The following is a 19,230-nucleotide window of genomic DNA, read 5'->3' as shown; positions in this document are numbered from 1 at the left end:
AGGCTGGGCCGAACCCATGTGGCTGATGTGTAAATCAATGTTTGGGTCCCACGCCATACAATGAAGTCCAACTGGGCAGTAGTTTGGAAGGCTAAGTGAATACATAACCTCGAATGGGCCTTAAGCCCATTTCGAACTGGGCTAATTTGATTTGTCAATTAAAGGGGCAAATTCTGAGATGGATCAGCTGATAGGATTGGGCCCTAACCCTATCCACTTAGAGAGTCCAAGATCTAAATAGAGATGTAGATCTGGAGGCCTTCTAATTAGATTAGGAGATGGCTAATCTGATCTGTAGATAAGATAAGGGTTATCCCTTATCACTTAAAGGGACTTCTAATCCAAATATGATTTGGATCTCCAACTCCTAATGGGATTAGCAGCTGATCCCTTTAAGTCTATAAAAGGAAGAGGGGGTGACAACCTTTAGACATGCAACCAGCACACTCTTGTCTTCAGAGCAGAGATCACAATAAGAGAGAATTCTGCACCCTGCAAATACTCTCTTGCCGCTCCTTCCTGCAGCCGCCACCTCCAGCAGTTTGATATCCAGTTATTGGGAGAAATCAAAATTTGATCTTGACACCAATCTTTTGGAGAAAAGATTGGTTGGAGCTATATTCACACACCATCCAGTTGATTCTTGCGAAGGGTCATGTTCTTTTGGAAGAACAATGCTAATTCTGCTCCACCCTGCACTCTTCAGTGGGAGCAGTTTTTGGATCCTTCCTTGGGCGTGAACACCTCCATTGGGAGATACTGCTTCTCCGGAACAGGTATAATCCGTCCCTACTCTTTTTGGTTCAGATTTGGTTTAGTTTATGGTTCAAGAATGATCCTTGAAAATATGATTTTCTAAATAGGGAATTCGATTTCCAGTTGAAGGGAGAGAAAATTTTTTGAAATTCGCCCCCTTATTCTGCAATCTTTGGGCATCCATGTGATGGATATCCTATCCCTTATTCTGCAATCAACGGATAATAGGATTATCCCAATCTGCCTACATTGACAAAATAGTCAAAAGATACAGCATGGAAAACTCCAAGAAAGGAAATGTTCCTTTCAGGCATGGAGTCACTCTCTCCAAGAAGATGTCTCCCAAGACTTCTGAGGAGATTGAAGGCTTGAAAGACGTTCCTTATGCCTCTGCCATAGGGAGCATCATGTATGACATGCTGTGCACTCGTCCTGACATTGCTTAGGCAGTGAGTGTAGTTTTGAAATTCGCCCCCTTATTCTGCAATCTTTGGGCATCCATGTGATGGATATCCTATCCCTTATTCTGCAATCAGCGGATAATAGGATTATCCCAATCTGCCTACATTGACAAAATAGTCAAAAGATACAGCATGGAAAACTCCAAGAAAGGAAATGTTCCTTTCAGGCACAGAGTCACTCTCTCCAAGAAGATGTCTCCCAAGACTTCTGAGGAGATTGATGGCTTGAAAGACGTTCCTTATGCCTCTGCCATAGGGAGCATCATGTATGCCATGCTGTGCACTCGTCCTGACATTGCTCTGGTAGTGAGTGTAGTAAGCAGATTTCAAGCCAACCCAGGGCAGGAGCACTGGACTACTGTGAAAAATATACTTAAGTACCTTCGAAGGACAAAAGAGTTTTGTCTAGTTTCGATGGTAGTTCACTACAGATCCAAGGGTATACAGATGCCGATTTCCAGTTGGATCCATCTGATAGAAAGTCTACATCCGGATATGTTTTCACGATAGAATCGTGTGCTGTTTGCTAGAAAAGCAGCAAACAGGGGTCCACTACAGACTCCACGACCGAGGCCGAGTACATTGCCGCAAGTAAGACAGCCAAAGTAGTCATGTGGATGAAGAAGTTCGTTCATGAGTTGGGAGTAGTTCCGTCCATCACATCACCCATCCCAATGTTGTGTGACAACAATAGAGCCATTGCTCAGGCTAAGGAGCCACGAGCCCACTCGAAGTCGAAGCACATCAAGAGGAAGTACCACGTACTACGGGAGATTGTTGGTAGAAGGGATGTCCTGATTCAGAAGGTAGCATCAGCGGAAAATGTAGCAGACCCATTGACAAAGCCACTATCACAGAAAGTGTTTGACAAACACATGGAAAGCATGAGACTCCGACTTGTACCTGATTGGACCTAAGTGCAAGTGGGAGCTGTTAGACAGTTTTGTATGCCGTTAGCTTCAATCAAGATGATGTACTTTATGAATTTATTGTAAATGAATAATAGTGCATATTTGATTCATGTTCCCTTGGTATGTTTCTATTTAATACCCTTAAATTGGACACATTATGAGACTCGTGTTAGTTTAGAATTTTCATAGCCAGTGGGTCGGTCTAGGGAGACCTATCCTGACAAGGTTGACACTGTGGTGCCACCAAGTCGGTTGGGGTGGCCTGTCTCAGCTACCAGGGTGAGACCCTAGGCACATACAGTGTAGGATTAATTGAATCTTTGAACTAGACCAGATTTCCAGTATTGCCCTGGACCTTGTAGACTGATGGGAAAAACTGGAAAGTTACACCCGACCCCTAGACTCGATTATGATACTGCACTGGGTGTCGGATTAGGATGTCTTTGATGTATCATTCAGTGAGATCCTTAGTGGGGGTCAAAACCTGGGTATGTTGGGATAGTCTGAGAATTCATTTGAGTGGGTGATCATAGTGACAGGATCAGCTCCTTTGTCGAACAAAGGTAATGATTGGGGATGCACTCTCACTAATGGAAACCAAGACTGTCGGCAACTGATTTCAATCATTGAGATTTGTTTTGCAAAATATATTTTATATGAGATATAAAAGTATATATATTATGGTTTTTAAAAGGTTTGCAAAATGTTTTAATTTCCAGGATCCATATAAGCAGGGAGTGCAACATTGTTCCTTGCAGCCGAGGGAGAGGTCCTCTCTTGTCAGGCAGTGTATGATCATTATGGATTGAGAGGTTAAGTGTAAGACCATTGAGGATAATACCTGATGGGCTAATCTTGCATCTGCCCATAGTCCCTGTGTGTTACAAGGTGGCTTGGCCCAGGGACCACTTAGGGTAAGTGTTGGGCCCATAGAGACCATGAGATGGTTTTTCGGGGGTGCACTGTCCTTAACAGTGTATTCGGCCAGGCCTTGTTACAGAGGCTGGGCCGAACCCATGTGGCTGATGTGTAGATTAATGCTCGGGTCCCACGCCATACAAGGAAGCCCAACTGGGCAGCAGTTTGGAAGGCTAAATGAATACATAACCTTAAATGGGCCTTAAGCCCATTTTGAACTGGGCTAATTTGATTAGTCACTTAAAGGGGCAAATTCTTAGATGGATCAGCTGAAAGGATTAGGCCCAGACCCTATCCACTTAGAGAGTCCAAGATCTAAATAAGATTTAGATCTGGAAGCATCCTAATTAGATTAGGAGATGGCTGATCTGATCTGCAGATAAGATAAGGGTTTGCCCATATCACCTAAAGGGAAGGCTGATCCAAATAAGATTTGGATAAGCAGCTCCTAATAGGATTGGGAGCTGATCCTTTAGGTTAACAAAAGAGGGAGGGGGTGGCAGCCTTTAGACATGCAACCAACACACTCTTGTCTTCAAAGCTGAGATCACAAGAAGAGAGAATTCTGCACCCTACAAATACTCTCTTGCCGCTTCCTTCCTGTAGCCGCCGCCTCCAGTAGTTCGATCTCCAGTTCTTGGGAGAAATCAAGTTTGATCTTGACACCAATCGTTTGGAGAAAAGATTGGTTGGAGCTATATTCACATGCCATTCAATTGATTCTTGCGAAGGGTCAAGTTCTTTTGGAAGAACACTACTGATTCTGCTCCACCCTTCACTGTGCCATCTTCAGTGGGAGTAGTTTTTGGATCCTTCCTTGGGTGTGAACACCTCCATTGGGAGATACTATTTCTCCAAATCAAGTATAATCCCTCCCTACTCCTTTTGGTTCAGATCTGGTTCAGTTTATGGTTCAAGAATGATCATTGAAAATATGATTTTCTAAATAGGGAATTCGATTCCCAGTTGAAGGGAGAGAAAAATTTTTGAAATTCGCCCCCTTATTCCGCAATCTTTGGGCATCCATGTGATGGATATCCTATCCCTTCACACAGTCAGTGGGTTAGTCTGGGGAGACCTATCCTGACAAGGTAGACACTGTGGTGCCACCAAGTCGGTTGGGGTGACTTGTCTCAGCTGCCAAGGTGAGACCCTAGGCACATACAGTGTAGGATTAATTGAATCTATGAACTAGACCAGATTTCCAGTATTGCCCTGGACCTTGGAGATTGATGGGCAAAACTGGAAAGTTACACCCGACCCCTAGACTCGATTATGATACTGCACTAGGTGTCGGATTGGGCTGTCTTTGATGTATCAATTAGTGAGATCCTTAGTGGGGGTCAAAACCTAGTTTTGTTGGGACAGTCTGAGAATTCATCTGAGTGGGTGATCATAGTGACAGGTGAAGGGATAGGATATCCATCACATGGATGCCTAAATCTTGCAGAATGGACTGGTAAATTTAAAAAATTTCTTCCATCTTTGCAGGGAATTGAATTCCCTATTTTAGAAAAACATATTTTTCAAGGATCAATCTTGAAGCATTAACTGAAATAGATCTAAAGCAAAAGCAGTAGGAGGGAGGATTTACCTGATATGGTGAAATAATATCTCCCAATGGAGGTGTTCACACCAAAGGAAGGGTCCAAAGACCGCTCCCACTAAAGATGGTGCAGTGCAGGATGGTGCAGAATCAGCAATGTTCTTCAAAAGAACTTGACCCTTCGCAAGAATCAACTGGATGGCTTGTGAGTACAACTCCAATCAATCTTTTCCAAAACCCTTATCTGTGCAAATCAGGTAGAATGCCTTCTGCCCATTTGCGTAGGTTTAGATCTGAATTAAATTGGTTCAAGATTTGAAACATGGCTCTGATACCTCTGAAGGGATGAGAGATCCATCGTATGGACACCCAAACCTTGCGGAATAAGTGGGCGAATTTCAAAAAATTTCTCTCCTTTCAACTGGGAATCACATTTCCTATTTTAGAAAATCATATTTTCAAAGATCAATTTTGAAGCATAATGGAACCAAATCTGAACAAAAGTAGTAGGAGAGGATTATACCTGATACAGAGAAATATTATCTCTCAATGGAGGTGTTCACGCCCAAGAAAGGATCCAAAGACTGCTCCCACTAAAGATGGCACAGTGTAGGATGGAGCAGAATCAGCAGTGTTCTCTCTAAGAACCTAATCCTTCGCAAGAGGTAGCAGAATGGCACGTGAGAACAGCTTCCTATCAGTCCCTTCACAAGGAACTGATGTCAAGATCAAATCTTGATTTCTCCCATTGAACTGGAGATCGAACTGGCAGGTGAGGCGGCAACAGAAAGGAGGTGGCAAGAAAGAATTTCGTGGGGATGCTTAATTCTTTCTTCTGTGATTTTCATCTCTAAAGAGGATGTGAATATGTGTCTTCTAAAGGTTGCAGCCCCCTCCTTCTTTTGTAACCTTAAAGGGATAAGCTCCTAATTTCATTAGAAGTTGCCAATCAAAATCATATTTGGATAAGACATCCCTTTAGGTGATAAGGATAAAACCTTATCTTATCTGTAGATTAGATCACCCTTCTCCTAATCTCATTAGGAGGTTTCCTGATCTGAATCACATTCAAATCTGGACTCTCTGAGTGGATAGGGTTAAGACCCTATCCTATCTACTAATCAATTCCTAAAATTCGTCCCATATTTAACTAATTAAATTAGCCTAGTTCAAAATGGGCTTTAGGCTCATTAAGGTTATGTGCTCACTTAGCCTTCCTAACTACTGCCCAGTTGGGCTTCCTTGTATGGCATGGGACCCAAACATTGATCTACACATCAGCCACATGGGTTCAGCCCAGCCTTTGTTACAAGGCCTGGCCGAATACACTATTATGGACAGTGCACCCCCTGATACCCATCACATAGGCTCTATGGGCCCAACACTTACCCTAAGTGGTCCCTGGGCCAAGCCACCTTGTAACACCCAGGGACTGTGGGCAGATGCAAGATTATCCCATCAGGTATTATCCTCTATGGTCTTATACTTAACCTCTCAGCACATAATGATCAAACACTACCCGACAAGAGAGGACCTCTCCCTCAGTTGCAAGGAACAATATTGCACTCTCTGCTTATATGGATCCCGAGAATTAAAACATTTTGCAAACATTTCAAAACCATAACATATATATACTTTTAGATAATATAAAATATATTTTGCAAAAACGAATCTCAATGATTGAAATCGGCTACCGACAGTCTTGGTTTCCATTAGTGAGAGTGCATCCCCGATCATTACCTTTGTCTAACAATGGGGCTGATCCTGTCACTATGATCACCCACTCAGATGAATTCTCAGACTGCCCCAACATACCCAGGTTTTGACCCCCGCTAAGGATCTCACTGATTGGTACATCAAAGACAGCCCAATCTGACACTTAATGTAGTATCATAATCGAGTTTAGGGGTTGGGTGTAACTTTGCAATAAATTCATAAAGTACATCATCTTGATTGAAGCTAAGGGCATACAAAACTGTCTAATAGCTCCCACTTGCACTTAGGTCCAATCAGGTACAAGCCGGAGTCCCAAACTTTCCACATGTTTCTCAAACACTTTCTTTGTTGGTGGCTTAGTCAATGGGTCTACCACATTCTCCACTGATGTGACCTTTAGCATCAATCTCCCATAGATCTAGTATTTCACACAACAGTAGAATGGGTGATGTGCTGAATTCCAAATTCCATAATGAACACCTTCATTCATAAGGCAGCCTCACTTATGGCAATGTGTTCGGCTTCGGTTGTGGAATCTGCCGTGGACCCATGTTTGTTGCTTTTCCAACAAACAGTACACGATCCTATTGTGAAAACATACTCAGATGTGGACTTTCTATCATCTGGATCTGACTGGAAGTTGGCAATAGTATACCCCTGGATCTGTAGTGAGCTACCATCGAATAACAAACAAAACTCTTTTGTCCTTCGAAGGTATTTGAGAATTTTTTTCATGGCAGTCCAATGCTCCTGCCCTGGGTTGGTCTGGAATCTTCTTACCACACTCACTGCCTGAGCGACATCAAGATGAGTGCACAACATGTTATACATGATGCTCCCTATGTCTGAGGCGTAGGGAACGTCCTTCATGCCCTCAATCTCCTCGGGAGTCTTGGGAGACAGGCCCTTGGAGAGAGTGACTCCATGCCTGAAAGGAACATTTCCTTTCTTGGAGTTCTCCATGCTGTATCTCTTGACTATCTTGTCAATGTAAGCAGATTGGGATAATCCTCTTATCCTCTTCGATCTATCTCTATAGAGCCGAAGACCTAGTATATAGGGGGCTTCTCCAAGATCTTTCTTGGAGAATTGCTATGGAAGCCATACTTTCACCATAGTTAACATTCTTACATCATTCCCAATGAGTAGAATGTCATCTACATACAAAACCAAGAAAGTAACCTTATCCACTGGATTTCCTGTAAACACAGGGCTTGGTGGGTGTCGAATCCAACCAAAGATAAATAGTCTAGCTCCAATTAAATAATTTATAGATAGTGATGAGCAAGGTCATCTCCACAGGGATTGGGTTGATTTATTTCCAAGTAAACGAAGTAAGGGGGTTGTAAAGCTAAGGAAAACAAGAAAATTACAGAAAATAACAAAGAACAAAAGATTAAATCGATGGAAGATAGCTTCCAGTTGAAGAGACAAGTTTAGCTTTGATTCTTATCATTGATCCTCGATGCAAAGATAGAATCATATGTTTACGAATAAATTGGTTATAGCCATTGACAAGCTCTAACGGCTAGCCTCTACTCGTATTATTTGACAACCAAAACAAGCTCTTTGATTGCTTCTCTTATTAATAGACAATCCTAAACAAGCTCTTAGGATTTAATCTATTAATAGCATTAAGAGGGGAGAGACCCAATTCTGGTCAGCGATCTCACAAACTCGAACCGTTTAAACCAGATCATACATTTTCCTAACATAGATCGAAAACTTTTTTGTAATCAATTTCTATTAGTTGCCACCTTGATTGAACCTATCAATCATATACGAAACTGGAGGTTCAATCAGCCATAGATTATTTTCATTGAATGAGCAAGGGGCCCTTCTTGCTTAATCAATAAAATTAATCCTCACAGTTAATCGCATAAAACATATGAATACCCATAAACAATGAACTGTAATAAAAATCAATTAGATATCACAATGTTTATAGAATCAAAGCTTCCCTAACCCTTCAACCAAAAATTAGAAACTTATAGACACTTCATGATGAAATCGCAACTTTCAGATGAAAGGGGACAAACTCTACTTCTTCCTCCTTGGTTGCTGAATGCTCTTCTTGAAGGCTGAAGCTCTCTTGGAGGATTTGATGATGGTCGGGTGCTAGTTCGCCCCTCTTTTTATAGCTTTAGGAGGGAGCTGTCTCCCGCTCCTCTATGGAGTTCTTTCTCCTTTGGGAGATCAGTTCTCTAATAGATAATGCTTAGATTAGATCTAATTTATCCTTATCTCTTATCTAGTAATCCTACTCTCTTTTATCTTTCTAGAAATACAATAGAAAATTGAATCTAATAGGACTCTTTGATGCTTCTTAGTCTTGCATTCGTATTGGGCTTCCTTAACGAATTGGGCTGCTGCAAGGCTTCTCTGCGAATTGGGCTTTAGTTGCGTGCTGGGCTTCTCTACAAATTTGCTTAGATTTTGGGTCCATTTTTGACCTCGATGCAATCTGAATATATCAAAACTCAAAACACCAAACTTGTAGAGTTTTTCATTATATTTCCAATGCATCTTGAATCTTCTCAATCGGAGTCAGATTGGAAGAGTTATGCCCATATCATATTGTGGTGCCAAAACTGTGTAAAATTACCCGATTAGCCTTGTTTTTCCCCTAACGCCTTCTTTCGTGCCCTAAATAAAATACAAGAATAGTGAGTCCAATTAGGCACTAAATAAGTTTAAAAGATTGAATATTGAGGAATAAAAATATGATAATTTTTATTCTCATCATGGCTCATCCGGGTTTTGCTCAAAGTCAAACCTTTTGATAGTAGAATCAAATCGGATGTTCCAACTCCTAAAAGCTTGTTTAAGTCCATATATGGGTCTATTTAATTTACATACCATGTGTTCCTAACCTGCAGCTATGAAACCTTGCGGTTGCTGCATATAGATAGCTTCAGTAAGATCTCCATCCAGGAATGCAGTTTTGACATCCATTTGCCAAATCTTGTAATCATGGTATGCTACTACAGCTAGCAAGATCCTAATGGATTTAAGCATGGCCACTAGCAAAAAGGTTTTCTCATAATCGATTCCCTCTTTCTGATTGTACCCTTTCGCCACAAGATGAGCCTTGTAGGTCTCAACCTTATCATTGGGGCCCTTCTTCCTCTTATAGATTCATTTGCAACCAATTGCTTTTACCCCAGGGGGCGGATCTACTAGAGTCTAGACTCATTGGTCTCCATTGAGTCCATCTCAGCTCTTATGGCATCTACCTACTTCAAGGAATCTATGTCCAACATAGCTTCCGTATAAGTCACAGGATCCTCCTCATTGGTCGTAGCTTCCACCAAGTAACTATCCTAGTCATAGCCAAAACGAACTGGAGGCCTGGAAACCTAGCTAGATCTTCTAGGTTGGTCATTACTTAGAGCTTGTGGGACACCTCCCACTACCCCTGAGCTCCCCTCATCAAGAACAACTTCCTTTTGTTCAGGATGTAATCATCTTTCAAGAAATGGGCATTTCAACTACAGAACACCTTTTGTTCTCCTAGGTCATAGAATAGGTAACCCACAGAGCCTTTCGGGTAGACTACAAATATGCATGACTGGTCTTTGATTCCAATTTGTCTGCACTCATTCTTTTAACATGTGTTGGACAACCCCCAATCTTCAAGTGTCTTACACTTGGTTTCTATTCGGTCCAAAGCTCATAGGGAGTCTTCGGAACTGATTTGGCTAGAACCCGGTTCAGCACGCATATCACAGTCTCCAATGCGTAACCCCAAAAGGATGTGGGCAATTCTGAGTGTACGAGAAGTGATCAGACCATATCCAATAAAGTTTGGTTCCTCCTCTCTAACACACCATTTAGTTGTGATGTAGCAGGAGGAACTAGCTGTGATACTATCCCGTTGACCTTTAAGTAGTCCCTGAATTCGTTAGTGAGATACGTGCCCCCTTGATCTGATCGAAGGGTCTTAATTTCTCTCCCTAAGTGTTTCTCGACCTCTTGTCTGAACTTTTTGAACTTTTCAAATGATTCAGACTTGTGTCTCATTAGGTACACGTAACCATACTGAGAGTAATCATCAATGAATGTTATAAAACAAACGTGCTGGTTACATATCCTAACACTCATGGGACCACATACATCAGTATGTATAATGTCAAGTGTGCCTGTAAATCTTTCAGGCTTACCATTAAATGGTCGTTTTGTCATCTTACACTGAAGGCAAGGTTCACAGGTTGGAAGATTTTCTACATAAAAAATCCAAAGGACCATCCTTTACCAACCTTGTGATACGATCTATGTTGATGTGGCCAAGTCGGTAATGCCACAGGCATGAGGGATTAACTATATCACGGGTCCTTTTCTTGGGGATGTCATCTGATGTAATTTTGGCTATGTTAGTTTCTAGAGAAGGATGGAGAACATAGAGACCATTCTCAAGTTCTCCATATGCGAGGAATTTGTTATTTCTTTTGATAGAAATCGTATTACTAAAAAGAACAGAATATCCATCCACACACAGTTTTGAAATAGAAATCAAATTTCTTCTCAAATTCTGTACATAAAGACAATCTTTTAGTACAATTGTTCCTTCTCTGAAAATTAACTCTACAGTTCCTATAGTTGTAGCTGCAACACTTGTAGAAGTCCCCAAGTAAAGAGTTACTTCTCCGTCACTCGGTCTTCTACTTATCCTGAACCCATGCAGTGAGTTACACGCATGAGTCGAAGCCCTGGAGTTAATACACCGGGAAGCAGAAGTTACCAACAAATTGGTTTCTATGACGTAGGATTCGAAATTACCTTACCTGTTGGATTCCAGGTACTGAGAACAGTTCCTCTTCCAGTGGTCGGCTTGCTTGCAGAAGTGACAAGCATCCGATGCTTTGTCTTTCCTTTGCTTCTTAGACACAATGACTTTCTTCTAAGGCTTTCTCTTGGCCTTCCTCTTCTTCTTGCCCGATTTGCCAGCTTCAACAAGCATGGCAATGGGCTCATCCTTCTTAATCAGTTCCCCGGCCCTCTACAACATATTATTGAGTTCCTGGATGCTAACATTTAGCTTGTTCATGTTGTAGTTCTTGATAAACTGATTGAAGGAAGGAGGCAAAGAATTTAGGATGGCATCTACCTTGGTCACATGGTCCAGCCCGGATCCAAGAGCCTTAAGTTCATTAATATAACCCATCATCTTTAGACAATGGTCATGACCCTATTGGTTCTTAGACATCTACGTGGTTATGAATTGTTTCAAGACCTTCTATCGAGTAGAACGATTCTGCTCTTCATACATCATCCTTAGACTATCCAAGATATCCTTGGACAATTCGATCTGATTGAACTGTCACTGTATCGGATTATCCAAGGAGGCTATGATGTATCAGCGGGCAAGGGAATTTTTCTCTTCCCATTCTGTTAGACAGTTTTGTATGCCTTTAGCTTCAATCTGATTTGATGTACTTTTGTTATTTAGTGGAAATAAATAAAGTGCATATTTGATTCATGTTGTTTGGTTTAATTTTGTGTAAAACCCTAAAACTGGACATTTATAGAGACTCATGTTAGTTTTAAATGTTCACAGCCATTGGATAAGTCTGGGGAGATTTATCCTGCCAAGGCTGATACTGGTGTGCCACAAGTGTTGGGATGGCCTGTCTCAGCCACCAGGGTAAGACCCGAGGCACATGCAGTATGGGATTACTTGAATCCTTGAACCGGACCAGATTTCCAGTATTGCCCTGGACCTTGGAGATAGATGGGCAAAACTGGAAAGTTACACCTGACCCCTAGACTTGATTATGACATTTCACTAGGTGTTGGATCAGACTGCCTTTGATATGCCATTCAGTGAGATCCTTAGCGGGGATCAAAACCTGGGTATGTTGGGGCAGTTTGAGAATTCATCTGAGTGGGTGATCATAGTGACAGAATCAGCCACTTTGTCGGACAAAGGGTAATGATCGGGAATGCACTCTCTCTGATGGAAACCAAACTGCCGGCAGTTGATTTCAATCGTTGGAATTTTGTTTTGCAAAATTAATATATTTATATATATATATGTACGGTTTCGAATTGTTTGCAAATGGTTTTAATTCCCGGGATCCGTGTGAGAGGAGAGTGCGGCACTGTACCTTGCAGCCGAGGGAGAGGTCCTCTCTTGTCGGGCAGTGCTTGATCATTAAGGGCTGAGAGGTTAAGTGTAAGACCATTGAGAATAATACCTGATGGGCTAATCTTGCACCTGCCCACAGTCCCTGGGTTTTTATAAGATGGCTTGGCCCAGGGACCACTTAATATAAGTGTTGGGCCCATAGGGTCCATATGATGGACTCAAGGGGTTCATTGAGTTTTTCAGTGAATTCGGCTGGGCCTTGTATTAAAGGCTGGGCCGAACCCATGTGGCTGGTGTGTAGATCAATGCTTGGGTCCCACGCCATACAAAGAAGCCCAACTGGGCAGCAGATTGGAAAGTAATTAGACACTGAACACTTAATGGGCCAGAAGCCCATTTCGAGGTGGGCTGATATGATCACCCATCCTTGGGGCAAATTTGAGATTAAAGTTAGTAAAAGGATTGGGCCTTTAGCCTTATCCACTCTTAGAGACCAAATTCAAATTAGATTTGAATCTGGTAACCTCCTGATAAGATCAGGAGTAAGCTAACTCTATCTGCAGAAAAAGGATTAAGATTATCCCCTATCCAAATACTGATTTGGATTGGGATAACTCCTAAAAAGGAGGTTTCTTAATCAAGAAGAAAGGAGGAGATTTCGAACCACTTTGAAGAGGTATAGGATATCTCTTGCGAATTCAGATGAGATCTGATTAATACTCTCCAGAAAAACAGAAAAAGCAGTTCAGCCTTTTTCATTTTTGGAGATCTCCTCCTGCCGCCGCCATCTGCCATTGCAAGATTAGATCTTTGCAGAAAAGAAAGTCAAGAAATCTGTTCTTGACATCAGTCTTGCAAGAAAGACTGAGAAGGATTCAGTGTTTAGTACTTCCAGAGGATTCTTGTGAAGGATCTAGTGTGTAGGACGCACCCTGCTGGTTCTGTTCCATTCACAGCTGTGTCATCTTCAGCAGGAATGGATCTTGGAGCATTCTTTGGGCGTGAACACCAACTTTGGGAGATACTGCTTCTCCGGATCAGGTATATTCCTCCCATTTATCTTTTGGTACAGATCTGGTTTGATTATGGTTCAAGTAGGATCCTTGAATATTGTATTCTAAATTTAGGGAATATGATTCCCAGTTGAGAGAAGGTAGGAAATTTTTGAAATTTGCCCACCCATTCCGCAACCTTTATGGCGTCCATTAGATGGATCCTACCATTCTTTCACATTCTTGGTAGTCCCTCCTACGGGCCTCAGAAGCCTTATCACTCGGACGTTCTGGGGTGGGGTTTTTAACTACTTTGTCCAGTTTTTCCAATGTCAGGACCAGCATAAGGTTATGGTACCAATCAACATAGTTTGGGCCTTTTAATTTGTTGTCATCCAACAATTTTGTGAATTGTTCGTTAGCCATTTTTGATAAAAGGCAAATATTAGTACACAACATAATTTGATTCATGTTATCTACATAGATATGGCTTTTAATCTATGTTTCATTTCCATTTGTTCATCTCTAAGATTTCCCTCCTATCTCAGTGACAGAGACTACAAATTATGTCTATAGAAATGTGGGAAATCACATAGGTGCATGGAGCCAACTGCTTCAGCTGCATAACCCCACCACCTTTCTGTGAAGGATCATATCCACTCATCGTATGAGCTTTCCCTTTGGCTTCTGTCAGACAAAGTTCGTTGCCATTTTAGGTTAAACCTTTCTATCCAGTGAGTGCTCACACATCATATTCGTGAATGCCAAGGTATCGTGAGAGAGTCTTCCATTTTAGGATAGGCCCCTCCCACATCGGTCTATGACACCCCTATCATCTTATGAAACAATCCAACAGATCCAGCAGCAAATGGATAGCCCAATTTTATGGTGCGTTTCCTCATTACTGAAGGACCAATCTTCTTGTTAATGATGGAAGGCCTTTAGAGAGTTCATCATATGATTCTCCCTATCCCATGTACTCATATTTCAATGGAGGGAACGAAATATTATGCCCTAGTTTAATTTAGGTCAAACCAAAGTGGCTCCCACTAACTTTCATAAAGTAAGATTTCGGTGGGCCCTAAACGGCTAGGGTTCTGCACGGTTCCTCTTGGGGAGGTGTGGGGCCCACCATGATGGGAGGATCATCCAATGATCTTAAGGACACCATGGAAAAGATGTGCATTCAGCCATGATGTGCGCAAGAGCCACTATCATATCAGCATGGGCCAAATACTTATGGCCCATGAACGTTGCACATCACACATCCATAAAACACATGCAAGAAGAAAATTGATCCAATTATTTAATATCTGTGAAACCCATTATAAAAGGCTAAGAGTGTAGATCGCGCTAGATCACTATGCCTCGAGATTAGCTCATGAGCAAGTAAGAGTGCAAGTTCAGATCTAATTCCAAAGAGAGTCCTTCTCTCCATTTAAAGGGCTTTTATAGGGGTGTTCTTGTCAAATCAGGCGTAACTGCCACTGGGCTCCTATCGCAGGCGTTACCTGCTAGGGCTGCGTAGGTGATCTTTACAATGCACTACCCGCTTGGCTGAGTGACATTTCGAAGGGACAGGCACGCCACCATCTGTCGAGAGATGTGGGGCAGACTATCAAATGGGCAGGGACTGCACCGTCAGTCGAGAGACGTGGTGCAGTTTGACGAGTAGGGTCGTCAGATAGAAGCTTCCAAAGGGTGTAGCATTGCTTAGCCACGAGCTACTTTGTAGCAAGCTCTTAGGAGTACTTCGGGGTGACCCTTATCAAGGTTGGTCTTCGGGGCTGTTCTTCTACCCAGGTGCCAGAGTGAGCTGGTTTCCCTAGCTCGTGAGCTGAAATAACCTTGGAGTATTCCCTTCTCAGTTGCTCGGGGGACCTGGAGCTCGCGTTGTAGCGAGCTCCCCTACAGAGAGCTATGATGTAGCGAGCTGTTCTACAGACTCGTTACTTGGTCGCGATCAAGCCACATGCTGCTGAGCTATTGCTCATGCTAAGTCAAGTCCACGTGTCATCATTTCAGTAGGTCAGGTCATATCATCCTCCATCAATTTCCCCCCACACCTCGAGCTAAGAGTGTTTCCTTAGCGCGAGGAGTTCATGAAGTGTGACAAATTGATTTGACCGAAATTCAAACTTGATTGACTGCTCTTATTAAATGCCTACATAGGAATCAGGGGATTTCCTGACTTTTCAAATACCGAAAACGTGCTGAATCGGCTCTTAACTCCGGATGTCGTGCAGCTGTCATTACCTCAATCATGGGATACATGTAGCCAGTCACATTTCGGTTTCAGAAGGCGTGCGGTCAGCTTGACTATGAACCGTCAGATCTGCCTTGATCTGGGTCGTTGATTCGGGGGCATAGTGACTATAAATAGGAGGACCCTCTGGGCCTCATTTCCTTTCATGCCATCTTACTGCTTTCGGATTCTGAGGTCGTGCATCCATCTAGTCTACCTGATTTCCTCAGTTTACTTCGTTTCGTCTTTTCCAGTGAGTCCCAATCACTGTCAATCATGTCTGGGTACCCATACTATACTTACCACCGGGGTGGTAACCAGGACGACGATGCTCCTTTGAGCTCGGGGGGAGCTTGGGAGTAGGTCCTGGAGGCTCGAGAGACCTCCGGTGATGTAGCATCTACTTCTCGAGGGAGGGAGCCTGACACTTTCGGCCCTTCCTCCATGACGGTGGAGAGACTCAGGTCTCTAATCCGCTATTTTCACCTCCCTGGGGACCTTCTCTACAACCTCCCCACTGGCAACTTCCCTTGGGAGCATGGTCCCAATGATATAGTTATCTTCCAGGAATAGCTTGAGGTTGGCCTGCGTCTTCCTCTACACCCCTTAATAGTGGAGGTGCTATACCATTTTAACGTCAACATCGATCAGCTTCATCCCAACGCTATTCGGAACATGGTTGGGACTATATCTTTTTTGTTATGAGTATTGTCTTCCCTTGAACCTCGACATTTTTGCCTCTATTCTTTTTATAAAAAATGCCACTCCCAGGGTTCCACCAGAGGGGTGCTTTTACTACCTCTCTCCCCACCGCAGCTATAAGCTCTTGTACGAGCTACCAAATAAAATTCCTACCTGGAAGCGGGATTATTTTGTGGTCCGTAACACCGACAGGTGGCCCTTCCCAACTTCTCGGAGGGGCGCCATCCAGGACCCTGGGGCCGAGATGGACCCTGAAACTCAAAAAATGATGTTGTTCTGGGCATCGGTAGGCTTCCTTTGTTCGAACTACTTGACCGAGGAGAAGCTCGTGCAGGTTAGCCTGAGTCCAGGTAGGTTGTCTTTTTAGGTCGTGTAGTGCCTTGTAGTAATATTGTTTATATACATATACTTTATTCCTTATCGAACTGATATCTTGTGGTTTCCTTTTTGGTAGCCATCATGTCTGGTGTTAACTCGCGCCACCTCCTCTCGAGCAACCAAAAGCGCAAATTGAAGAGGTCGCACCCCGATCAGACTTCACCTCTCCGCCACCCGAAGTTCCGCCGCCTCCATCTAAAGGAGGTGTTGGCGGGGCCAGCCTCGAGGAGGGTGAGCTCCCGTAGTAAGGGGTGGTCCGTCCTGGTCCTTCTCAGTTGCTTCCCTACCCGCGGTTCCCAGTGGGGAACTGAAAGAGTGTGAATGATTTCGTTGTGGCTCGATGAAGGATCCGAAGGGCGATCTGCAATGAGGAGGTCGCTGAGTGGGGGGCAATAGAGCCTGGGGATCTTGCCGAACTCACCTCCTCTCACTATATGGTGGTAAGAGGTCCTTCTCTTCTTCTCGTCTTTCACTTCCTTTTGCTGTCTTTCGACTCCAGTCTCTTGTTGGCAGGTGAACACTGCCATCCATGCCATGACCCTCCAGACGCACGTCCACTCTGGTGATGCTCGTAACCAGAAGGTCATCATTCAGAAGCTCCAGGGCGAGCTCGACCAGACTCGTGATGAGCTCCTTCAAACTCGCAAGGGGAGAGAGTCCCAGGAGCTGCTTGTTCGAGACTAGGAGGTGCAGATTGCCAGGCTTTCTGAAGAGGGTGCGCTACAGGGAGGAGTCATCAATGGTGGTAGTGCAGAGGGAGCTCCTTCGCCACTAGGTTCGGGACATGGAGTCCACTCTTCTGGATCGAACTCAGAACTTCAACAACATGGTGGAGGCCGAGTGGGAGAGAGCAGTCTGGAACTTCAAGGACTCCCAGGACTATCACAACCTCTAGGTCGAGTATGGCTCGAGCTCATACCGCTCCGAATTCTGTTAGACAGTATTGTATGCCCTTAGCTGTATGAATTTATTGTAAATGAATAAAAGTGCATATTTGATTCATGTTCCCTTGGTATGTTTCTGTGTAATACCCTTAAACTAGATGCATAATGAGACTCGTGTTAGTTTAGAATGTTCACAGGCAGTGGATCGGTCTGTGGAGACCTATCCTCACAAGGCTGACACTGTGGTGCCACCAAGTCGGTTGGGGTGGCCTGTCTCAGCTGCCAGGGTGAGACCCTAGGCACATATAGTGTAGGATTAATTGAATCTTTGAACTGGACCAGATTTCCAGTATTGCCCCGGACCTTGGAGATTGATGGGCAAAACTGGAAAGTTACACCTGACCCCTAGACTCGATTATGATACTGCACTGGGTGTTGGATCAGGTTGTCTTTGATATACCAATCAATGAGATCCTTAGCGGGGTCAAAACCTGGGTACGTTGGGACAGTCTAAGAATTCATTTGAGTGGGTGATCATAATGACAGGATCAGCCCCTTTGTCGGACAAAGGTAATGATCAGGGATGCACTCTCACTAATGGAAACCAAGACTGCCGGCAGCCGATTTCAATCGTTGAGATTTGTTTTGCAAAATATATTTTATATAAGATATAAAAGTATATATATGGTTTCGAAATGTTTGCAAGAAGGTTTTAAATCCTGGGATCCTTACAAGAAGAGAGTGCAACACTGTTCCTTGTAGCCAAGGGAGAGGTCCTCTCTTGTCGGCAGTGTATGATCATTATGGGCTAAGAGGTTAAGTGTAAGACCATTGAGGATAATACCTGATGGGCTAATCTTGCATCTACCCACAGTCCTTGGGTGTTACAAGGTGGCTTGGCCTAGGGACCACTTAGGGTAAGTGTTGGGCCCCAAGAGCCCATTGTTACACAGTTTTGTATGCCCTTAGCTTCAATCAAAATGATGGGCTTTCTGTGTATTACCCTTAAACTGGACACTTAGTGAGACTCATGTTAGTTAAGAATGTTCACAGCCACTGGGTCGGTCTGGGGAGACCTATCCTGACAAGGTTGACACTGTGGTGCCACCAAGTCGGTTGGCGTGGCTTGTCTCATCTACCGGGGTGAGACCCTAGGCACATATAGTGTAGGATTAATTGAATCTTTGAACTGGACTAGATTTCCAGTATTGCCCTGGACCTTGGAGATTGATGGGTAAAACTGGAAAGTTACACCCGACCCCTAGACTCGATTATCATACTGCACTAGGTGTCGGATTGGGCTGTCTTTGATGTACCAATCAGTGAGATCCTTAGCGGGGGTCAAAACCTAGGTATGTTGGGACAGTCTGAGAATTCATCTCAGTAGGTGATCATAGTGACAGGATCAGCCCCTTTGTCGGACAAAGGTAATGATCGGGGATGCACTCTCACTGATGGAAACCAAGACTGCCGGCAGCCGATTTCAATCGTTGAGATTTTTTTTTGCAAAATTAATTTTATATGAGATATAAAAGTATATATATTATGGTTTCGAAATGATTTGCAAAAGGTTTTAATTCCCGGTATCCATATAAGGAGAGAGTGCAACACTATTCCTTGCCGCCAAGGGAGA

The sequence above is a fragment of the Nelumbo lutea genome, chromosome 1 (genome assembly GCF_056320005.1).
Source record: "Nelumbo lutea isolate HS-2025 chromosome 1, American lotus-T2T, whole genome shotgun sequence".
NCBI classification, from domain to species: Eukaryota; Viridiplantae; Streptophyta; class Magnoliopsida; order Proteales; family Nelumbonaceae; genus Nelumbo; species Nelumbo lutea.
This window is presented reverse-complemented; position numbering follows the sequence as displayed.